This window comes from Hylobates moloch, unplaced genomic scaffold (genome assembly GCF_009828535.3).
Source record: "Hylobates moloch isolate HMO894 unplaced genomic scaffold, HMol_V3 SCAFFOLD_5, whole genome shotgun sequence".
Classification (NCBI taxonomy): Eukaryota; Metazoa; Chordata; class Mammalia; order Primates; family Hylobatidae; genus Hylobates; species Hylobates moloch.
In genome coordinates this window covers 118,092,633-118,118,052 of record NW_026652280.1, presented here as the reverse complement: position 1 = coordinate 118,118,052, position 25,420 = coordinate 118,092,633, and positions in this window count along the sequence as shown.

Sequence of the window (25,420 nt, the reverse complement as noted above, 5' to 3'; positions counted from 1 at the left end):
GCGATGGCTCACGCCTGTAATCCCAGCACTTTGGGAGGCCGAGGCAGGCGGATCACAAGGTCAGGAGATCGAGACCATCCTCGCTAACGCGGTGAAACCCCGTCTCTACTAAAAATACAAAAAATTAGCCGGGCGTAGTGGCGGGCGCCTGTAGTCCCAGCTACTCGGGAGGCTGAGGCAGGAGAATGGCGTGAACCCAGGAGGCGGAGCTTGCAGTGAGCAGATATCGCGCCAGTGCACTCCAGCCTGGGCGACAGAGCAAGACTCTGTCTCAAAAAAAAAAAAAAAAAAAGTAATCATTTTGGCTGGGTGCGGTGGCTCACCCCTGTAATTCCAGCACTTTGGGAGGCTGAGGCAGGCAGATCACATGAAGCAGGAGTTCGAGACCAGCCTGGCCAACATGGCAAAACTCCATCTCTACTAAAAATACAAAAATTAGCTGGGCGTGGTGGTACATGCCTGTAATCCCAGCTACTCGGGTAGCTGAGGCATGAGAATCACTTGAACCTGGGAGGTGGAGGTTGCAGTGAGCCAAGATCATGCCACTGCACTCCAGCCTGGGTGACAGAGTGAGACTCTGTCTCAGAAAATAAATAAATAAATAAAAATATAAACTAACCATATCCTTTTAAAATGTTAATGTGCAGACAAATCAGCGGAGTATCTTATAATCATGGAGATTCTGAATCACCAGGACTGGGGTGTGGCCTGAGATTCTGCTTTTCCAGCAAACTAACAAGATGATGCCAATGCTTCTTTGAGACCACACTTTTAAGTAGCAAGGATCTAGAGTTGTGCTGCCTAATTGGTAGCCAGCAGCCATTTGTGGCTACTTAAATTAATTAAATATAAATCACTTCTTCAGTTTCCTTAGCCACATTTCAAATGCTTATGGCCATATGTGGCCAGCTACCCTGTTGAACAGTGTGTTGTCACAGAAAGTTTCATGATGGCACTGGTTTAGATAATTGACTCAATAAGTTTCCCACAGGTGCTCTTTAGACCAGAACAACTATTAATTCACAACAAGAGAAGATCTGGGCAAGATAAATAGCAACAGGTTATTTAGTGAGTATGTATTTCCACTTGCTGGAATGGACCAACTCAGTATTCCTAAATACAGTTTGAGAGGTTGTTTGGTTAGCTCAGCACTTGAGCAAAAGCAGTTGGATATGTCTCCCAGTTTATGAGACTGGATGAATTCCTTTTCTCCACACTACAAGTATTTTTTGCTTTCTTAATAGCTAATACTAGCCATTAGAATCAGAGTGGAGAAGGCTGGTAGTGGTGGCTTATGCCTGTGATCCCAGCACTTTAGCAGGCAAAGGCAGGTGGATCATTTAAGCTCAGGAGTTCAAGACCAGCCTGGGCAACATGGAGAAACCCTGTCTCTACTTAAAATACAAAAATTAGCCAGGCATGGTGGCATGCTTCTGTAGTCCCAGCTACTTGGGAGGCTGAAGTGGGAAGACGGCTTGAGCCCAGGAGGTGGAGGTTGCAGTGAGCCAGGATGGTGCCACTGCACTCCAGCCTGGACAACAGAGCCAGACCCTGTATCAAAAAAAAAGAAAAAAAAGAAAAAAGACTTAGAGCAGAGAATCCTGAGGGAAGACACCCTATTAAGAAGCTATCTTCCGGCCAGGTACAGCGGCTCATGCCTGTAATCCCAGCACTTTGGGAGGCCAAGGAGGGCAGATCGCTTGAGGCCAGGGGTTCGAAACCAGCCTGGCCAACATAACGAAACTCCGTCTCTACTAAAAATACAAAAATTAGCCCGGCGTGATGACACACCTATAATCCCAGCTACTAAGGAGGCTGAGGCACGAGAATTCCTTGAACCTGGGAGGCAGAGGTTTCAGTGAGCCGAAATCATGTCACTGCACTCCAGCCTGGGCAACAGAGCAAGACGCAGTCTCCAAAAAAAATTTAAAAATTTAAATATTTTAAGTATTCTTATATTTTGTGGAGATCCCAATAGTATTACTCATATCAGCAACTTTGTATTTTTTTGGATGTCTCCAAAAAGGGGGGGGCCTCTAAAAATTAGGCTATTTTGGGGGTGGGTAGCAATAAAGATGAGTCTTTTGTTATGAATTGCTTAAATGGTTAACATTTTAGCCCTCACCACTAGGTTGAGCCCCCTCCCCCCCTTTTTTTTTGAGACAAAGTCTTGCTCTGTCTCCAGGCTGGAGTGCAGTGGTGCGATCTTGGCTCACTGCAACCTCCACCTCCTGGGTTCAAGTGATTCCCCTGGCTCAGCCTCCTGAGTAGCTGGGACTACAGGCACAGGCCACCATGCCCAGCTAATTTTTTGTATTTTTAGTACAGACGGGGTTTCACCATGTTGGCCAGTGTTGTCTTGATCTCCTGACCTCCTGGACCTCCCAAAGTGCTGGGATTACAGGCGTGAGCCACCGCGCCTGGCCGGATTGAGCCCTTTCTATATCTAGCAGTTCACTCACAGTTCCATGTTTGGTTTGTTCCTGAAAGTGCTCACTCTTGAGAATTCCTTTTGCCATCCATCTGCCCCCACCTCCATAAACCATCAATCATTTCAGTGATCTTTTAACCTTTTCAAATGCTCACACATTGATTTACTCAATGTCCAGGAGGCAAATACTCCCTCTGTTTAGACAACCAGCATTGGAGTCCCTTTTTCTAGTCTTTTCTCTTTCCACCTCAACTCTGCACACTTCCTGGAAGCTCCACTTGATCTGCAGAAACCACAAGAATGTACATACCAACTAGGGGCAGCTGAGGGCTCACTGATGTAGGTGAAGCATGCCATGGGCACCTATCCATGTCCCGGGCTCTTCAGGTTTGTCAAACAAATCTGAAGGCATCTGCTTAATCTATAGCTCATGCACTACAGTCAGGACTATCCTGCCACCAAAGTGGTGATCATTCTAGATGGCTAAGTCATGAACATTCTCTTGACTTTTAACACTTACATATGGACATCTCAAAATAACTCTGCACTGGGTCATCATCAGATAGATGTGTCTTTGAAGTATGGCTGAACAATAAATTCATGGTTCAAAATGTTATTTTAGCCCTTAGGGATGGAGTTCACCACCATAGTCCACCTACAGCTGACCCAATATCCCAAAGATGGAAGACTATAGTTCCAAGGCCTTGTTACAAGTAAGACTACCTTGGAGCTCCTGCCATGGGGGCCTGGATAACCAGGAAGTCCTCCAAAAGGAATCTTTTATTTTTTTCATTAAGAAGTTTTGTCGTAAGTGTGAAAATATTTTCTTTTCCTGTACATGCAACCCTCTCTTTTGATTTCTAAAGGCTTTATATCTAAAATTAAATCCTAGCTAATGTTGAGACTTCTAAGCTAATTTTCATATATGATTTTTTTTTTTTTTGAAACAACGTCTCACTCTGTCACCCAGGTTGGAGTGCAGTGTTGTGATCACAGCTCACTGCAGCCTTGACCTCCTGGGCTCAGGTGATCTTCCCACCCCCATCTCCCAAAGAATTGGGACTACAGGCATGTGTCACCATGCCCAGCTAATTTTTAAATTTTTTTGTAGAGATGAGGTTTTGCCATGTTGGCCAGGCTGGGCTCAAACTCCTGGGCTCAAGTGATCCGTCCGCCTCAGCCTCCCAAAGTGCTGGAATTACAGGCATAAGCCACTGCGCCAGGCCCATGTATAAATTGTTGACTAGTTTGTCTTATATTTGGAAAGTTAATATTCTAGTTTAGGAAGTCAGCACTTTTATAATTTGGGGAAGGATTATAGTTAGATTCAATGTTTAGCTTATAGTTAAAAGTTTCTTTCCGTGATCTGCAGCCATTTGATTACTATTTGAGTTTACAGATCTGTCTCCTGTAATCATGCTTTCTGAGCCCATAGCTACTCATTTGTCTTTGAAGTTTCTACTCTTCAACCACTTACAGTATTCTTAGCAAATTCTCAGAGTAATCACAGTACTAGCTCATCTAGCCCTTACCTATAACGAGAGAACTTTAGACTACCCGCCTGTGCTGGAAGAGGCCATAGCAGTCAAGTTCACAAGCTGGTTCATGGCAGAACTGAGTTAGAAGCCTAGAGAAAGAGTGTAGCTTTGTGGTTAAGGCTCTGGAGCTGGGCTCCTTGGGATCCTATCCTGGCTCACTGTGTGACTTGAGCTAGTTACTTAACCTATAAAATGGGGATAATAAGAATACTTGCCTAATGGGGTTGTTGTGAGGATTTACTGAGTTCAGGCATCTAGGAGATACTCGAACACCAAGTAGGCTCTCCATAAATGTGAAGAGGTAGGAGTGGGCTGTCTCCTGCTTCCTTGGTCAAGGTTCTTTTCAATGCGTCATAACATTTTCAGGGATAGTGCAAGGCAGATAGAACTGAGGAAAAGTTCTATCTGTAGTCTGTGCTCTCCAGAGCCTGCCTTCTAGGGCTCCAGGCCAAGGTTACAGGCAGAGCTAAGTACTAAGTGTGGATGAATGGGAATCTAGGATTAGGGAGTCATTAGGAAGACACAGTAGGGGCTGAAGGAGTGAAGGGGACCCAGGATCAGTAATGGAGCAGTCAGTTCCTGTGAGGTTACACGCCAGACCAGCAGGAAGGGCAAGGTCTGACTCCCCAGAGCAGGCAGCAGTTCCTTAAAAATCACAGGCAGGCCAGGCGCGGTGGCTCATGCTTGTAATCCCAGCACTTTGGGAGGCCGAGGCGGGTGGATCACGAGGTCAGGAGATCGAGACCACGGTGAAACCCCGTCTCTACTAAAAATACAAAAAAAATTAGCCGGGCGTGGTGGCGGGCGCCTGTAGTCCCAGCTACTCGGAGAGGCTGAGGCAGGAGAATGGCGTGAACCCGGGAGGCGGAGCTTGCAGTGAGCCGAGATTGCGCCACTGCACTCCAGCCTGGGCGACAGAGCAAGACTCCGTCTCAAAAAAAAAAAAAAAAAAAAATCACAGGCAAAGGTGCTCCGGCTGTACTTAGTTTGAGTCAGACCATAGCTGGAGTCTAAAGTTCAGCTCTGGGCAGCTCATTTACAGTCTGGAGCACAGCCAGAGGTAGTTGATGGAGTGGTACACAGTCTAGTAATCATTCATATGCATTCACTCACACACATCTGTTGAGCCCCTAGGTCAGAGCACTGTGTTACATGCCTGTGGTGAGGCTGGGTGAAGCAGGATGCAAATATGCTTTAGAAATAGTTTCTTCTCTCTAGGACTTAGAAGGTAAGATATGTGGATTCTACACAATTTAGCAACTATCTGTCAATTGCTCATTACGTTAAGGACTCTATGTAGGGTATGTACTTTGTGGCCAATAGAAAGAATTGGACTGAGTGCCAAGAAAGCTGAATTCCAGTCTCACCCCTTGTATTAGGTCATTCTTCTCTTGCTATAAAGAAATATCGGAGACTGGATAATTTGTAAAGAAAATGTTCCATTGGCTCACCGTTCTGCAGGCTGTACAGGGAGCACAGCAGCATCTGCTTCCGGGGAGGCCTCAGGGAGCTTTTACTCATGGAGCAGGCACTTCCCATGGTGAAAGCAGGGGCAAGGGGCTGCGGGAGGTGCCACACACTTTTAAATGACCAGATCTCGTGAGAAGTCATTATCACAAAGATAGCACCAAGCCATGCAGGATCTGCCCCATTGATCCAACCTCTAGTATTGAGGATTACAATTCAACATGAGATTTGGGTGGTGACAAATATCCAAACTATATGACCCCTGTCATCATCTGGCTGTGTAACTCTGGACAAGTTACAGTGGGGCTCAGTTTTCTCATATATAAAATGGAGCTTATAATACCTGCACTGCTAAAAGTACAAATTCTAGAGCTCCTGACCAACTGAATCGGAATCTTCATGGGAGGAGCCTGGGAAGAGTTTTGAGCATCAGGACACTTGGGAAACACCACCCGTCAGGGCCGTGTTCTCCATGTTTAGGCCTCAAACTGTGTACATCCGAATCTCCAAGGAACTTAAAAAGAGGATTTCAAGGCCCACCCCAGACTTTCCTAGAACTCTGGAGATGGTGCCTGAGAATCTGTATTTAAGGTGATTCTTTTTTTTTTTTTTTTTGAGACGGAGTCTTGCTCTGTCGCCCAGGCTGGAGTGCAGTGGCAGTGGCGGGATCTCGGCTCACTGCAGGCTCCGCCCCCCGGGTTCACGCCATTCTCTTGCCTCAGCCTCCCGAGTAGCTGGGACCGCAGGCGCCCGCCACCACGCCCGGCTAATTTTTTGTATTTTTAGTAGAGACGGGGTTTCACCATGTTAGCCAGGATAGTCTCGATCTCCTGACCTCGTGATCCGCCTGCCTCGGCCTCCCAAAGTGCTGAGATTACAGGCGTGAGCCACCGTGCCCAGCCTAAGGTGATTCTTTATATCTCCAACTTTAAGCACCACTATTATAGAATTTTGGTGAGGATTAAATGAGAACAGATGTGAACACTTTGATAGCTCATATATGAGAGATGACCGAGCAATGAGAGATTTTTACTTTGGGAGGAATTTATTGTAACCATTTCTGAAAGTTGAAGCATTGTGCATTAATCAGAATCTTTGGAACTGCAAAGAAGAATGATACCTAACAGGCTTTAGGAAGAAAGGTTTCCTGCAGGACCCCACAGGGTAGCTGGTGAGTTGCCTTATTAGCTGTAGTCACTGTGGTCCCAGTGCTTCCAAGACTTGGGGAACTGAACTCGTGTTTTGAAATGGCAGAAAGAGGCCCATAACCAAAAGTCATCCACCTTCTTTCATTTCCATCAGGGTGTTTACTTCCTCAAAAAAGAGGCTTTGGGCCGGGCGTGGTGGCTCACGCTTGTAATCCCAGCACTTTGGGAGGGCGAGGCGGGTGGATCACGAGGTCAGGAGATCGAGACCACGGTGAAACCCCGTCTCTACTAAAAATACAAAAAATTAGGCGGGTGTGGTGGTGGGCGCCTGTAGTCCCAGCTACTCGGAGAGGCTGAGGCAGGAGAATGGCGTGACTCCGGGAGGCAGAGCTTGCAGTGAGCTGAGATCGCACCACTGCACTCCAGCCTGGGTGCCTGGGTGCCTGGGTGACACAGCGAGACTCTGTCTCAAAAAAAAAAAAAAAAAAAGAGGCTTTGAATGAGTCAAATTACCACCATTTAATATTGAGCACTCTTTGGGGGGCAGAATTCTTATCAAGGCCTTTCCTTTGGCCTCCTGTGTCCCCCACCCATACAAGGTTAATTTCAGTATGTGGACTAATCCCCATTCCATCATCTGTGGTAAGGGTAGCAGTTAGTTTTGCTCAAGATACATAACACCTTGGGGATCTGCTTTCTTCAGAAAAGCAAGCAGGAAATATACTAAAAAGAAAGCATTTTGAGGCCTGTTTATCTAGTATAGATTTTCGTGAAAAGAGGGAATAAACAAACTATGATTCTGAAATTTGGTAATACATGTCTCTTTGTGAAACCCATGGATTCCCTCCCCGAAGCACATGGGCAAGGCACACACAATTTTATGCACATTTCTTGGGGGCATGGACTTTATAAAGCCTATCCATGGACACCTAGGTTGAGAATCTGTGCTCTTCTGGGCCTTTAAAGGGCAGAACTATACTACTGGGTGGAAGTGTCAGAGACACAGATTTACTTTGCATGTACAGAAACACCTTCTGACATTTTAATTGTCCAGTAATGAATCTTTTCCATCTTGAGGTAGTGAACTCCCATCACAGGAAGCACTCAAGTAGGAGCTGGATGACGACTTTGCACAGATGCCCATTCATTTATTTATTATTACTATTGTTATTTTTGAGACAGAGTCTCACTCTATCACCCAGTCTGGAGTGCAGTTTCCTATGTGTCTGTCTTTGGGGTTTTGTTTGTTTGTTTGTTTGAGACAGTCTCACTCTGTTGCCGAGGCTGGAGTGCAGTGGCGCAATCTCAGCTCGCTGCAACCTCCACCTCCTGGGTTCAGGCGATTCTCATGCCTCAGCCTCCTGAGTAGCTGGGATTACAGGCACGTGCCACCATGCCCAGCTAATTTTTGTATTTTTAGTAGAGACAGGGTTTCCCCATGTTGGCCAGGCTGGTCTGTAACTTCTGACCTCAGGGAATCCACCTGCCTCAGCTTCCTAAAGTGCTGGGATTACAGGCGTGAGCCACTGCACCCAGCCTATGTGTTTATCTTTATATTCCACTTTTCTACTATACACTCATAGGAGTTATTGCTATATGTGAATGGGGGTGTGTGATAGAATGAATGAACAAAAAGGCCGGGTGTGGTGGCTCATGCCTGTAATCCCACCACTTTGGGAGGCCAAGGCAGGCGGATCACTTGAGTCCAGGAGTTGGAGACCAGCCTGGCCAAAATGGCAAAACCCTGTCTCTACTAAAAAAAAAAAAAAAAAAAAAAAAAAGCCGGGCATGGTGGCCCACACCTGTAGTACCAGCTACCCAGGAGACTGAGGTACAAGAATCGCTTGAACCCAGGAGGTGAAGGTTGCAGTGAGCTGAGATTGCACCATTGCACTCCAGCCTGGGCCTGGGCAACAAAGCAAGATTCTGTTTCAAACAAACAAACCCCCCAAAGATGGACACATAGGAAACTATTTCTGTCCTCAAGTGCCATGGTGTAGTGAAGGAAACCAAGACACAGATGGCCACAATGCATGGTGACAGGTAATATAACAGCCCATGTGTAAAGAGCTTAGGAAGACAGAGAAGGGAGCAAGTTTGTGGAGGAGTCCTGCATAGGGCCAGAGGTTGACTGGATGACCGCTTCCAACTCTAGTACCCCATGAAAGCAGTGGGGCCAAGGTAGCTGGGGGCACGAGGTGGGCTTTAGCCTGCCACTCCAAACAGATTCATGATCTATGTTTTTAAAAAAATGTACTTGATACACAAATACAGCTTCAAGAGGAGTCTTCCAGCTCCCCCCACCTCCTCCTGCCTTCTGCCTTTCAACCACATGGCAGCTTCTTAGACTGTTCTATATGGGCATTCTAGAACTGCTACTGATCTAACTTTTTGTTTTGTTTGGTTTTTAGATACAGGGTCTCACTATGTTGCCCAGACCAGACTCGAACTCCTAGGCTCAATTGATCCTCCCGCTTCAATCTCCTGAGTCTGGGACTATATAGGCATGCTCTACTACACCAGGTCTATATATCACGAAGTTATCAAATAATTGGCCTGAGGCCTTCCTAGACATTGTTATTTGAATGGAGCACCATCAGTCTACTGTTTGGGCTGGAAAACCAGGGACTGCTGGTGAGAATGTGCTGGTGAAGATTAGGAAGGGGGCAGGCGGGAGTGCAGTTGCGCATGGAGTGGCTGTCCCAAATCTGGAGTCATCTCCCCATGATTGTTCTAACAACTTTGAGTGTTGAAAGCATTTCCTTCCCTGAAGGTTTTCCTCATTTTCTTTTCCTGCTTCCACAGACAGCACACCCGCCCTTTCTCCCTCCCACCAAGGTCACCACTCAGCAGGCTTTGATAAATGTCATCTTTTTTTGAAAGTCGCCTTGGAAAAAGGCAATTTGACTGCAGTGAGGCAGAACAGGGAGCTGAATGCCAGCTGCCCTTTATTGACCACAGCCCAACCCCGAGAACAAAATGAAGAGGAGTGCAGTGCTGCCCTGGGCCCCTGGTGATCCCAGGACCGCCTCTCCCAAGGGCTCTGTGCACGGTAGAGAAGCCTACAGCACTGGGTCTTGGGGTCTAGGTCTCCTCCTCCCTTTCTGTCCCTCTTCCCAGCCCTTTGTCTTCTGCTACTTGTTTCCTGGCGGGTAACTAAAGGTCCCTGAGAACCCCCATGGCTCTGGGGGCAGGAGCCCTCTCCACTGTGCAAGCAGTGGGCTGCTGATTAGCGCAGGGAATAAATAACAGCAAGCTAATTATCTCCCTGATTGCGGCTTGCCTCGCTAACACGGCTGGGCTGGAGTGGTGATGCGGCAGTTGAAACTATTCCAAGCATGCTTCTGGGTTCAGGGAAATTTCCATGCGTTTCCTGCCTGGAGACACTTTCCCTTCCCAGATGCTCTGGAGTTCTAAGTGGAGATGTTCCCACTCCTGCTTCACTTTGGAATTGAGAGACTCGCCCCAGACAGACTGTTTGTGTCTGTCCCTAGTGGGTGATGGGAGCTGGCTTCTCAGAGAAGCAGGAGAAGGCTTTCAGGGAGGACAGGCGTTGGCCAAGGGCGTGGAGAGATGAATCCTCAGGGACCACATACTCCAGCACTTAGCTTCCTAATTACATCTGCTACTCCAACTCCTTGAACTGAGTGCTTCCTATCAGGCCTGCAAGCAAGAGTAGAAAATACAAAGAGCACTGGAGAGCACTGGTCTGGGACTTCAGTCCTACCGTGACCGCCTCTGTGACGTTGGACACAGTCCTTAATCACTCAGGCCCTTCATTCCTTCTTTCATTATGAAACGAGACAGTTAGGCATCATGACCTTGGAGCTTTGCCCAGCTCTAGAAAGAGCTCTAGAGTCAGCTTTGTGACTCTAGCTCTGAAACTGGACTGTAGTGTTCTCTTGGAGTCCCAGGATTGGAAAGCGCCCGACACCTCTTGTGGCCACATCTTCAGGTTTTCCTTTCCCCCATATTATTGCATTGTTTCCCATCTTCCCTCGCACTTTACCTGACTTCTCTACTCTCTTGGTCTTGAAAACTTGTCTTGCCTGGAGGGAGAAGGGTGAAGGACATCCTCTTCAGGAAGATGTTAGTTTCCAGCAGCCTGGGACGTGCTAAGTTGCTGAACAAGTAGTTATTAGCCTGTGAAAAGACAAGATGTGGGGGTGTCTTTTCCCGGGTGTGGTAACTGTTGCTGGTCTACTGATTATAGAGGAAGAATCTACTTGCCTCCTAGGCATTTTGGCCCATCCCGAGACTATAGGCCCTGCCACCACCTGCACGTCAATTGCAGAGTCCACTTGTAGGAAATTGAAGGGCTGTCTTCGTTTGCTGGTGAGACTCATTTCTACAGGCTGGGTAAGCCGTCTTCTGCTGGAGGTCAGATGTTAGACAAGCCAGATATTTTCATCTGATAAAGATAAATCCATGAAAAAGCAAACCTAGGTCACAGTTCCCTTAGGAAAGGGAAAGGAAGAAAAGATAGGGCTAATGTTATACTTGGGCTAAAGAGGAAAATATTGCTTGTGGAAAGATAGGGTAACAGCCTCCCAAAGTACTAAGTTCATGCTACCTGGTCTGATTTGATGGGAAGAGATCTCATGTAAGAATCAGAAGGTCACATTCAACATTATGCTTTATAACTTCTAAAGGGTAAACTTGGACAATTCATTGACTTTTTGCATTGGTTAGGGTGAGCTGACTCATGTGATTAATAACCCCCAAGTCTCTGACTTACCTCAATGGAAGTTAACGTCTCCCTCGCATAACAGTTTAATGCAGGTGTTCACTTGATGGCCTCCCACCAGATGATTCAGAGACCCAGAATGATCCACCTTGTGGCTCTGGTTACTGTTACAGGTTTTGGAATCCTCTATTGGAGGATTCTGTATTCCCTGTTTCCAGTCAGCAGATGGAGTAGAGACAGGAAGTATGCAGGATTGTGTGGAAGGTTTTATGGACCAGCTCTGGAAGTGGCATTAATTATTTCTGCCATATTCCACTGGCCAGAACTCTGTCATATGACCACACCTGACTACAAGGGAGGCTAGGAAATGTAGTCAGGCTATGCACCCAGGAGGTAAAAGGAAATGGTTTCATAAAAAAACAATCAATCAGTCTGTGACACATATTATTTGAAGTTTCTGTTCCTAAACTTATCCATTGGGCAAAGGGCCTGTACTTCATCATCTAAATTAGCATGAATATAAGTTAGGAAAACAGATTTTGAGAGAGCTTAAAAAATTTATAATGTATATATATATATACACACACATACACATACACATAATGTGTTTCTCAGATTAATCTAGAATTAACTTCATAAATACTGGCTCTCTTACTCTATTAGAAACACTGAATGCTCTATTATTGAAACAAACATATTTGGGTTATAAGACAAGTGTCTCTAAATAACAGTTGGAGTTCAATTCATTGTGTGAATAAATACTCTGCAATAAATTAAATCCTTAAAAAATTATATAATGTGTCCTTTCTCTCCCCTTCCCTTTGATCTGGATTAAGGATTCAGCTAGCACAGATGGTGTGGTCAGTGTGGCTGGGGCCAGGATTTGGCTGGTTCAACCAGCATGTGTGGTGAGTTTGAGGCAGAGAGGGTGGCCTGTGTGGTTAGGAGATTGATTACAGAAGAACTGAGCACACACATAGTAGGTTAAGGATGATGGGAGCTGTATTTCTCATGGTTAGTGACAGGAGTTATGTATGTGGAAAGAGAATAAACTCCGTGGTATTCAATCAGAATTGGGGTAATTAATTTGAACTCATGATTTTAATATATGTAAATGTGTGTGTGTGCATATCGAATCTAGTCCCATGTATACAAATGAGGGAACTCATTTATGTGCCCTCTCTGAACGATACTAGAAGCAATGATGCCCCAATGGCAGCGAGCACACCAAGCACCCAGATTTTGGCTTCTAAATGCTATTTTCTACTTAAAAACAACAACAACAACAACAAACAAAAAAACTCCACCAGGACTGATCAGCCTAGAAATTACTAGATGAGCCAGGAATATCTCGTGCTGGAAAGTAGGGAAGTGCTCAGATAATGACAGAAACACATGAAAAGGATGGGGAATCCAACTTGAAGGGGCATGCACAGGCCAAATCTGGGACAATTTAGGCATCAGAATAAATAATTTTGGTATCAGGTTACAACTAAAATACAGTAAAATAGGAATGAATGAATGAATAAATAAATAAATAAATGAGGAGAGAGAACAGGCTTTACCTTATGTTAGAATGCCAATTGATGTATATAGAAAAAAAAACTGCATTTAGAAAATTGCCATCTGGTAACCATCACAGTAATAAACAATGTGGGGGGGCCAGATGTGGTGGCTCATGCCTGTAATCCTAGCACTTTGAGAGGCTGATGTGGGTGGATCTCGAGGTCAGGAGTTTGAGACCAGCCTGGCCAACATGGTGAAACTCTGTCTCTACTAAAAATACAAAAATTAGCTGGGTGTTGTGGCGGGCGCCTGTAATCCCAGCTACTCGGGAGGCTGAGGCAGGAGAATCATTTGAACCTGGGAGGCGGAGTCTGCAGTGAGCTGAGATTGTGCCATTGCACTCCAGCCTGGGCAACAAGAGCGAAACTCCACCTAAAAAAAAATAAAAAATAAAAAAATAAAATAAATGATGTAGGCAAGAGTCATCAGTGGATGTTGTAACTAGTGGGTGAAAATCTGATGAGGAACATGATTTTTCACAATCTTAGTGTCTCCCCACAAATACTTGATTGATGAGTACACAATACTATTAGTTGACTTTACAGTGCAAAAACTTAGCTGACATTATCTTAGCCAAGTGATAAAAGTTAACATCTCCAGGCCAGGCGCAGTGGCTCATGTCTGTAATCCCAGCACTTTGGGAGGCTGAGGCGGGCAGATCACCTGAGGTCAGGAGTTCAAGACTAGCCTGGCCAACATAGCGAAACCCTGTCTCTACTAAAAATGCAAAAAGTAGCCGGGTGTGATGGTATGTGCCTGTAGTCCTAGCTACTTGGGAGGCTGAGGCAGGAGAATTGCTTGAACCTGGGAGGTGGAGGTTGCAGTGAGCCAAGATCATGCCACTGCACTCCAGTCTGAGCAACAGAGTGAAACCCCATCCCCCCAAAAATAAACAAATAATAAAGTTAACATCCCCAGTAACAGGATAGGACAACTCAACATTGTGTAACTCTTGTTGAGATGAAATGAGAACATGGCCTCACTTCGGCAGTATTCCTGACAAAATGCATAACCAGAAACTACTCATAAGGAAACATCAGCCCAACCCCAACTGAGGGACATTCTACAAAGTTTCCAGGCTGGATTCTTCAAAAATATTAAGTTCAAGACAAGGAAAGATAGGAAATGTTCCAGACTGAAGAAGACTAAAAAGACATGACAACTAAATAGAACACATGATCCTGGATTAATGCCCAGACCTATAAGCAATGTTACTAGAATAATCGGTGAGGCCAGCACAGTGGCCCACACCTGTAATCTCAGTACTTCGGGGGCCGAGGTGAGTGGATCACTTGAGGCCGGGAGTTTGAGACTAGCCTGGGTAACAGCGAGACTTCATCTCTACAAAAAATACGAAAAAACTAGCCAGGTATGATGGTGTGCACCTGAAGTGACAGCTACTCAGGAGGTTGAGGTGGGAGGATCGTTTGAGCCTGGGAGGTCAAGGCTGTAGTGAGCCATGATCATGTCACTGCATTTCAGCATGGGCAACAGAGTAAGACCCTGTCTCCAAAAGAAAAAAAAAAGGATTAGTGAAATTTGAATGGGGTCTCTGGATTAGCCAGCAGTTCTGTGTCAGTGTTACTTTACTGATTGTGATGTTGTACTTTGGTTATGTAGGAGAATGTCCTTGTTTTTGGTAAATACACACTGAAGTGTTAAGGGGTAATAGGGCATCAAGTCTGTAGTGTACTCTCCAATGGATCAGAAATTATGTATATGTGATGTATATACATGAGAGAAAGAGAGAGAGAACACATATAAAACAAATTGAGAGCCGGGCACTGTGGCTCACGCCTGTAATCTCAGCACTTTGAGAGGCTGAGGCAGGTGGATCACTTGAGTCCAGGAGTTTGAGGCCAGGCTGGGCAACATGGCGAAAACCCACCTCTACAAGAAAAATACAAAAATTAGCTGGGTGTGGTGGTGCATGTCTGTAGTCCCAGCTACTTGGGAGGCTGAGGTGGGAGGATGGCTTGATTCTGGGAGGTGGAGGTTGTAGTGAGCCCAGATTGCACCACTGCACTCCAGCCTGGGTGACAGAGTGAGACCCCATCTCAAAAAACAAAAACAAAATAAATAAAAAAAAAACAAGTTAAGGAACTGAGTGGAAGGGATGCAGGAACAGGGGTTCTTTGTACCTTTCTTGCAACTTTTCTGTCGATTTGAAATAATTTCAAAATAACAAATGAAAGAAACATCCACAGCATAGAGAACACCTGTGCCTTTGGACTCCTGCAGGAGAGACACTTGATAAGAGTTGGAAGTTAACAAGAGGTCAGAAGCAGCAAAGCATCATAGAAGGTGAACAGGATTTGGAATAAATGACATGGATTCAGTCCTAATTTTGTTACCTATTAGCTGGATGATCTGAAGAAGGCATCTCATCTTTCTGAGCCTGATGATAGTAATAATCTCACAAGAGTGCCGTGTGGCTTAGATTAGTAAATAATGAATGTGATGGTGCTTATTAAAAACACTACTGCAAATATAAATCACTAGTAGTATCTTCCTTCTCCCAGAAAACTACAACTAATGAATACAGAACTGTCCTTTCAGTCCCCACATCTCTTTCAGTTCTTCATTCAGCTGCCATTTCAGAGAGATGTAGGAACTTGCTTACAGACTGAGAATGGAAGAGGCCCACACCTAGGAAGAGGCACAGTTGACGGCGAAGCCACCAGGGATGGCCACAGTGCATGCATCTGTGTCCATGTGTGCTCATGTGTGTGCGCACACACATCCTGGAAGCCTTGGTTTCAGGCGCCTTCTCTGTGAGCAGAGACCCTGTGGGGATGGATGCATGCTATTATAGATGCATAAACATCTGCTCGTGTGGCCTGGGTAGTCCCTTCTAGAAGGAAAGCCCCTTTGCTTCTGTCACTCCTGACAAAAATACTTGTGTACACAGCATTATGATACATACCATTCTCTAGCAACTTCGGAATCAGGGTCCTAATGCCACACACTGCAGATGAGCTGATAGACAGAAGTGTGGGATGATGAGAATCAGACCTGCTTGTGCACTTTCCGAAGACTTTCATCCGCATTCCCTCACACGAGGCTTAGAGCGACAGCAGCCTGTGAGACAAACATTCTCTCTGCATTGCTCACAGATCAGGACTTGCCCATCCTCAGAGCTAACAAGTGGCACCCACGGGACATAAAGTCAGGACTTTCATGATGCCCCTCCATCCCGTGGACATTTTGACACAGGATATGGTTTGTCACGGCACCTCCCTCATCTCCCTTTCCAGGGCCCTTTTCCTCTGTCTCTGGGTTGTTTCCTGTGTCCTTGGCTCCTCAGGGCTCTCCTCTCCTATGTCAGCCACACTGATCTCCACTCCCAGATTTCTGGCGCGTGAAGCACCCTATGCTAGGGTTGCCTCTCCAGACTGTCCAACAACTCCTTCCCCCCTGCCCCCACATTCTAGCTGGAGCCATAGGGGTTTGGCATCTTAGCCCCTGTCCTGGAGCCAAGAGAGAAGAAAACAAGGAAGAGGCTACCCAGCCCATGGCCTCGGGAAGCTGGCCCTGGGAACACACTTGAGTGCCCTCTCTATTCCCAGTCCGGTTGCCATGTCATCTTCTAGCCTAGGCACACATTCCCTTTCCTCACAATGCTAGCAGCAAGAGCAGTACTTGGTTTCTTCAACTCACTCTACTCCTGTGAATCAGGCCTGAGGAAGTTCCAGCAATGCCAAGTTATCATTAGGCTCCTTCTGCTCTAAGCACCTCTTGGAACCAGACAGACAGATGGATCAACATCAGGCACAGCAGAGCCCAGGGGTCTCTGCTCCATGCTTTGGGCAGCAGCTGCTCCTAAACTGACAGGCTCACCCGAGAGGAGCCTACTTCTGGTGGCAGTGGTGTGACCAATGTGCATTCTGATGGCCCCAGCTGCCTTCACTGTTCCGAGAGTTCTGAGGAAGAGAGTGCACCCTGGACTTGTGAGGAGTGTTTGCTGGGTTTGCTGAGCATGTTAAATGGGTCAAGGGTGATCCACTAGACCTTAATCAGTGGCTTTCGGAACTTGGAGCCGAAGCCCTGTGGTGGAATGGAACCAACGCTGACTATCTGGGATTTGGGAAACCTCATCTGAAACCTGCCTCTGACCACCTGGATGTCCCTGAGCAAATCCTTCTATTCCCTAGGACACAGCTTCCTCATCTGTAACATGAGGAATACGCTGTGCTGCTGTAAGGGCCCTTCTGCCCTTTGTATACCTCTGGTTGTATGAGTCTACTAGCTCTTCAGGGCTGGGGCTGGACCTGGGCCTGGGCCTAGAAAGACCTCACATCTGGAATTCAGGCCTTCTGACCTCTGTGTTCTATTCACCACTGATTCTGGGAATGGAGGCCATGGTGGGAAGTCTGGGGAGCGGCAGGTGCTATGCATAGCCTGGGCTCTGTCCAGTGGGTAGGAAACTGCCCAGGAACCCAGCAGCTGGACCCAATAGGGAGGCTGAGGCATGAGAATCGCTTAAATCTGGGAGGTGGAGGTTGCAGTAAGCCATGATTGTGCCACTGCACTCCAGCCTGGGCAACAGAATGAGACCCTGTCTCAAAACACACACACACACACACACACACACACACACACACACACACACACACACACAAAACAAGCCCCCCCCCCAAAAAAAAACCCTCAATGTGGAATAAATGGGAGAAACACAGAGAGAACTAAAATGAAGCTCTCGATAGCAGAATCAGCCAGGCATAGCAGAGCTTAAGGCTTATTAGAGCTTGCTTTCTCCTTCTGTAAAATGAGGAGTGAGGCTCGAGATATTTTGGAGGTCTTTTCTAGCCTTCACACTTTATAACCCTGTAAGAATCCAGCACATTAGGTACTACTGAACTCCCCTCTGACAGCAGGCCTCTCCGCTGTCCTCCTCCCTCCACACCGCAGGTCAGGCCGTGTGGAGAGCCTTGCCCCTGCTCGGGTGCTACCCAGCTAAGCTTCTGCTTGCCCGGGCCCAGGACAGGGAGCGAGAGAAAGAGAGAACTATTGTCTCTTCCCTCCCTCCCTCCAGTATCCCACACTCCCCAAGGGCCAGAGGATCCCCTGCCATCTCTCCACTCCACAGGAAACCAAACCCGGCAGAGCCCAGGTTTGGGCCCAGGGCCAACAGAAACAGCTGCCTTAGGTGTCATCTTGCCATGGGGGTGGAGAGGAGCTGCACTTTTGAGGTCCCCTCTGAGACCAGCTAGGTAATTTGAGCCTCTTTCTTGCCCTTCCTAATTCTCTGAGAGAAGGCTCCAAGGGTCCCTTCCAGCCAGGTCAGGGCCAGCCCAGAAGCCATGAGTCCATCTCTCTGGGCTCCAGGATTGAAGGAGTGGAGCTTTTGTGTGTGAACTCCAAGGAGCTCAGCTAGTGTAGCAGCGCTGGAGAGAAGCACAGCCAGAGTGCCAGAGAAGGCAGCCACTGGGCTGCTTTCCCCCAGACAGACGGGGTATTGATCCTGCTCGCACGCCACCCCCCTCTCCCCAACACTCTCCACTTCATGGCGCAGCTAATGGCCTGGAAAAAACTGGCCAGCTGTTCCCCAGCTGTGACATAATGAGCTCAGGGACGATCAATGCCGTTCCGGTCTCTAATTAGGCCAGGGAGCTGGCTGGAGCGAGAGTGCGGCCTGTTTCTTGAGGGCACCACTTCTACTCCAGTCCCCAGCTGCTGTCTGTTGGCAGCCACCTGGGCCCATGCATCTACGCCCCAGAAGAGCAGACAGGGCCCTCCAGCGGCCCTTGGGAGGGTCTTTTGACTCAGAGCTCCTTTTCCAGCAGCAGAAGTAGCGATTTCATAACCACATTAGGTGGGGAGCCTGGCCTGCACGTGAAGCTCAGGACTCCCTCCAGCTGCGGTAGCACCCCTCTCTCTGCCTGGGTCTGTCACTCATCCAGTGGCCTTCAACTGCAACCCTCCAACTCCCTACCCCTGAAGCCCTGCCCAGGACCCTTCCCACTACTGGTCCTGAATGCTAAGCCCAGGACTGCAAGGAAGAGGCTGGTAGCAAAATCGGCTTCTAGCCCAGCCTCCCTCTGCTATTTATACCCTCAGTCCAGGGAGAGATGGATCCGATATTCAGTGTATGCACTGCAGAGGAGGAAGTGAAGATGGAGAGAGAGATGGAAAGGGAAGGGGGAAAGGTGTACATTGAGGCAAAGAAACAGAGAGGTCAAGGAGCAGAGGCCCATGGCCAAGAGGCTCCAGGACTTGGAGAGTTCTGAGAACAGGATGCAGAGAGCAGACGACAGATCAAAGGAGAGAAACCAAATAAGGGAGACAGGAAAAGTGAGAAAATGGGGCCATCAAGGAAGAAAGGAGATGAGATAGAAGAACCAGGACGCACCCTGTGCTTGTGGGGGTCAGGCCTCGGGTGCTGGATCAGATGTCTGATCAGGGAAGCGGAGGTGCTGGACACACACTGTCCAGGGGCCTGGTGTGAAATTACAGGAGTCGGGAGAGAGTACCTCAGAGACACAAGAGCAGGGCTATGTGGGTGTGAGCAGAGGCTGGTCTGGAGGGACAGGGCTGGGCAGGACAGGCTAGGGATAGGAAGGCCAGGCAGGGATCCTCTCCTAGAACTGTGGCTGTAGGCTCCGCTCTCTGTGGGTGGAGGTTCAGGTTCAGGCAGGGAGCTAGGAGCAGGTGTCAGCAATATGGGGAGGAGAGAAGGGGACTGTTGTGGGGATTTGGGAGTAAGGAGGGCCGGGAGGGAGGGACGTCTAGGTTTTCTGCAGCCTCTACTTCAAGGAAGCTCAACATAGCTCCACGGCCTGGGACAGGGTATTCTTCAGCCAGCTTCCAGCCATCCTGCCATTCACACAGTCACACAAATCAATGAGATGGAGCCCCTGAGAGGGGTCTTCCTGAGATCCGGCTGACCCTGGTCATTCCTTTCTCAGACTTTTCCCAGTCCTAGGACTGCACCTCTTCATGACTGTGGTTTCCAGAAGAATGGCCTGGTTTGTAGAGATCAGAAATGTCCACTGCTGTTTCCTGCATCCCTTCACCCACCCAGGCTGAGCCTCTGAAGCTGTCAGGGGCCTGGAGAGAGAAGCCACTCAAGGACAGCAGCTGCTGACTCAGACGCTCAAATTCTAGGGCGGAAAAGGACCTTAGAGAACGCCTAAAATCGTGGCCCAATCCCTCATTGGAAGCTGGGGCTCCGAAAAGCCGGGGCTCCGAAAAGCTGGGAGAGCAGCCCAAAGCGTACTGCCCACTTAATGTGGATGCACGCTGGACCGCTGGTTCAGGCCTCCTACTGGGACACCAGTCGGCCCATCTCTTCCTCACAAGCTCTTAGGAGTAGGAGGGATTTTATTTAAAGAGCCAGGGCCCTCTCGCCTGGCCCTCCCAGCCGACTGCGGTGGTGTAAAAAGGTCAGGGTCCACAGGACCACCATAGGACCACCGTCCCCAGGAGGGAGAAGGCAGGTGGCGGTTGAGCGGAGAGAAGCCTGTCACCGGGGACTGCAGTCAACTCTTTGCAGCTCTGTGGCCAACACTGCCCCCTTGTGGCTGCTGGCTGTCAAGGCAGTCTGGGGGCCGGAAATGGAGCGGCTTGGGTCCTCTTTCCCACCCAGGACCTCACCCTCTAGGAACCCCTGCCTAGTGCGATGCTGCTTTAGATCCTCCAGGGATATCCCTCCAGGGGAGGCCATCCAGGAGACTGAGCTTCCACTTGCCATTCTGCATTAGGGTCTCCAGGCATGTGGGTGAGGGCTGACCACCTCCCGGGCCCCCAGAAACCCCAGGGGCCACTCACAAGCTATCTCTGGATCCCCAAGGAGTCCCTGAGAGTTCTAGGTCTGGCAGTCTGGCCCTCCCTTCAACCAATGGGCATGAGTCGAAGGAGGCGGGAGTGCTATTTTTAGGTGGGGCAGGAACGCAGGGAGAGGACTTTGGAAGGAAGGAGATGTCTGGGAAAGAGGTCACAGGACCAGTATCATTGTGCTCAGTGGTGTCCAGCCTGGACAGGGAAGAGTCAGGTTCCCCTGGGCTCAGCAGGGGTTGGCTTGGCTGAGAATGAGATGGTTAGGGGCGACTGCCCCAGAGACATAGAGCAGGGGTGCCCCCCAGAGTCAGACACCAGGCACTGCTGGGAGTGCTCTGTGGAGCTCTCAGTTGGGAAACCCAGCCCAGTTCTTTGTTTTCAGGCCAGGGCCAAAGAAGTAGGCCTTGAACTGGGCGTTCCAGGGTGGAAGGACCAGCCGATAGTCCAGATGCCATGTCTTCTCAGGACAGGCTGGACAGCTTCTTATAATATCATTACTCTATAGGGAGATTTTCCCGGCACTCAAATTACCACTCCACCCTTTCCCCTCCTCTCCAAAGAATGGACATGGTCACTCATGAGTACCTGGGCCAAAGATCCTCAGAGCCCCACCTAAGAAACATGAGAGTCATTTGATCCTGTATCACTTCATCTGTGACCTCCCCTTTCTCCTGAGTGCACTCTGTCACACGTTTACATGCACTATCTCCTTGATGACCTATATCGATTTTTATTTCTCCCTCTGGGCCTGAATGACAAGGAAAACCCCTCATCTCTGATTCAGCCCCTTGCTCTGGAACTTGTGGGTTCAGTAAATACTTATCAAAGGACCCACCAAAAGACAGGAGGCTGGGCCTGGAATCCCAGCATTTTGGGAGGCCAAGGTGGGAGGATTGCTTGAGCCCAGGAGTTTGAGACCAGCCTAGGCAACATGGCAAGACTCCCATTGCTATAGGCGGGCAGATCACGAGGTCAGGAGATCGAGACCGTCCTGGCTAACATGGTGAAACCCTGTCTCTACTAAAAATACAAAAAAAAAAAAAAAATATTAGCTGGGCGTGGTGGTGGGCGCCTGTAGTCCCAGCTACTTGGGAGGCTGAGGCCTGAGAATGGCGTGAATCCAGGAGGCGGGGCTTGCAGTGAGCCAAGATGGCACCAGTGCACTCCAGCCTGGGCGACAAAGCGAGACTCCATCTCAAAATAAAATAAAATAAAATAAAATGAAATAAAAAATTAGCTGGGTGTGGTGGCATACCTGTGGTCCCAGCTACTCGGGAGGCTGAGGCAGGAGGGTCACTTGAGCCTGGGAGGTTGAGACTGCAGTGAGCCATGTCTGTGCCACTGCACACTCCAGCCTGGGTTCCAGAAAGAGACCTTTTTTTTTTAAAAAAAAAAAAAAAAAGGAGATGGGCACATCTGTGGCCTTATGTTTCCCTGCTCAAAACATTTTGCTATGTTGACTTCTCAGTCTGGCTTCTCAGCCTGGCTTGCAGGGGGCACAGTCCCATAAATCTACCTTTCTATTCTCACTTCTTCCCTACATCCAGATTATTTTTCAGTCAAATTGGAGAACTCACAGTGCCCTAATATTTCCTAAACTTGCTATTTCCATATTTTTGGTAGGCCTTCTTTTTCCATCTAGACTACTGTCCTCAGCCTCTTTCAATTACTCACAGTTAAAATCCTACTCCTCCTTTAAGACCCATGCCACTTCCTTCATGAAGTCTTCCTAGATTTCATAAGGAAGTAAGTTCACTTTTTCCTTTGAATCTCCCCAGCAATTTCACCATCCCTTGACACTTACAGCCTGCATTGTCCCCATCCTACACATAAGTACCAAGAGGGCAAGTCTGTATTTGTTTAACCTTTGTATCCCTCTTCCTCACTTCTTATACAGAGCTTTGCATATAGTAGTTGCTCAATAAACACGTCTTGAATGGAGTGACATACAGCCCGCAGTTTGGGCTGCTAGGAGCTGAAGGAGGTGGGAATAGGGTGCTCCCAGGCTTCAGGAGACTATAGGAATGTACTCAAAATGGGGAGACAAGGACAGTACAGAGGTAAGTGGGGTGTCTGGGCCTTCTGAGAACCTTGCTGGGGAGGAGGAGCTGAAGAAAACAGACAGCTGGGAGGTCCTGGGGATATAGTAGGTTGAGGAAGGGCCCCAGGAACCCAACCGTGCACCATTAATGAAAGGCTGAGAAAAGGAGCAGGACTCCGGAGGCTTGGGTTCTGGTTGTACCTCCTTCACCCTCTGGCTGTGTAGCCTAGCTCTGGGCAAGTTATCTTTCCACTCTAGGCCTGTTCATCTGTAAAATCAGGAGTTAGACACCTGACCTCCTGTGATCCTTTCAGCTCTGCTACTCTGGCCCTATGTCAAGCTTCTGAAGCAGGGCTGTGCTGAGCAGTGGGGATTTGTGTCTGCCTCCCCAGGCTTCAGCACCAGGGATGGCCCCACCCAGGTCCTGGACAGTATTTCCCAGAGAAGGGGACAGAGCCCAAAGCCATGGGGAAGGAGGTACGTGGCCTGGGTAAGCTGTGTCCTGGCGTGGAGGATGTGAAAGAAGTTCCAGGGGGAGATAACACCCCTCCAATTCAGAGCAATTAAAGTGCCAAGTTTTCAGGCCCCAGGAAAGGGTTTTGGGGAACTCCCCTTTCCTTAACTGTGCTTCCCTGTCTTCTTCCTTGCCTCATCCCCATAGTATAGATCTGGGGTTTGAACCCCAGTTGCTCAACTGTGTGGCCCCGCAAAAGTCACTTAACCTCTCTAAGTCCCAGTGTCCATATCTATAAATGGAATCATTGAGACTAACAGAAAAGATTGTGTAAGACTACTTACACGAATATGCCTAGTGCTGTGCCTACTGCCAGAGCTCCCTTCCTGAGTCTGGAAAAGGACTGTTAGGAGAGAAGGCCCCCAGGCCACAGGGCAAATGACTAATTCTGCTTTGCCCATGCACTGGGTGTGGGGCAGGGCCTGTGGAGGGACAGGCTGATGATGGGAAGCTTGGATGGGAAGAACATGCAGAGGAAATTACCCTGATTGCTAGTGAGGAAGGGCCACTCAGCCTGTAGACCTATTTATTGTGTTATTAATAAATAGGAGACCCAGGAGCTCTCTGAGACTTTTCTGTGTGGTTCCAGCATTGAGCCCCTGCTGATGGACAGGAGGTGGGCAGCAGAAGGGCCCTGGTCCATAGCAGGCCTGGCCTAAACATGCACTGTGGGTGTTCCTGCCACTCTTTTGAGCCTGGTTCATCCGAGGCCCCCAGTTTCTAATCTGGTTGGGAAGGATTTATTTTTGGGTCCCTGTAACCTAGCAATGGGCTCACATGACCAGTGGCAGCTGCAGGCTGAATATACCGTTGGATCTCAGCTCCTGGCAGGGGGTGTAGGCCAGACAGTGGGGGAATAAAGAGAATGGAAGGGCTCTCACCTCTGCTTTCCTCTGCCTCCCTCCTCGGCCCCTCGGCCTGGCTCCCAGATGGTGGGCAGGGTGAGGTGGGTGCCTGGAAAGCAGGCATGGCTGGTGCTGGTACAGGGGGGCTCCAGGAAGCCAGGAACTGAGCTGTGGTGGGGAGGTCCCAGCTGTAAGCCTGCTGTCTGGGTGGCAGGGGCGGGGGGGCTGGGTGCCCATGCGGATGGAGGTGGATGCCAAGAGGACACCATGCCAGCAGCTTGGCGGGGGAGGCCTGGCTAGGGAGCAGGCAGCTGACAGGCAGTCTATGTTGTGGGATCTCAGGGACATCCCTGGTCGATGCTGGAATCCCAACATTCTGCTTCTTCTCTTTGTTCCCTGTTAAATTGTTAATATTCCTGGGAGAGAGAACACATTAAGCTGCTATCAGTGCAAATGGGTTTATCAACCTCTTTCCTGAGAGCAGATTCTGACACAAGGCAGAGAAGGCAGAGAAGGAGGGTAGTGGGTGCCGCTGAGCAAGCGAGGGGCTCTAGGGAGGGGGCAGTGGCAACATAAGAAGCCTTCAATGTTTATTGAAGAAGTGGATGGATGAATGAAAGATGAACTTGATTGGCTTCCAGGTCTCATCCTGGGGCAGAAAAGGGTGGATGCGCAGACATGACCCTGTCACGAGGTGCTGGTGCACAAGGGTTGGGTAAGACTGTACCAGGGAGCAAGTCTAGGATGCAAAGATCAGTCCTCAGCACCAAGGGCCCTGCCACGATACCAAGGGGAGGGGTGCCACTGACTGGAACAGGGCTTGGTCCCCGTCCTGTAACAGGATTCCCTTCCTGGGTGTGTGCACAGCATAGTGAGCCATGGATCTCTTATGTGGTTTGGGGGATCACACCCATTTTCTCCATCTTGGTCTTCTTGCCCCCTCCATTGTGCTAAGCTTTACTAAAAGGAGGGACTGGCAGGTGGGGTTGGGGGTGTGCTGTCAGTAGCTACTCCACACCCTGACTGAGATCATTTAATGAGATACAGCATAAGAAGTGCCTCCCAGAGTGGGCCTTCAAGAACTAGTAGCATTATTTTTTTTTTTTATTATTATTTTTATTTTTTTTATTTTTTTTGAGACAGAGTCTCACTCTTGTTGCCCAGGCTGGAGTGCAATGGCGTGATCTTAGCTCACTGCAACCTCCACCTCCTGGGTTCAAGCGATTCTCCTGCCTCGGCCTCCTGAGTAGCTGGGATTACAGGCATGTGCCACCACGCCTAGCTAATTTTTGTATTTTTAGTAGAGATGGGGATTCGCCATGTTGGCCAGGCTGGTCTCGAACTCCTGACCTCAAATGATCTACCCGCCTCAGCCTCCCAAAGTGCTGGAATTACGGGCGTGAG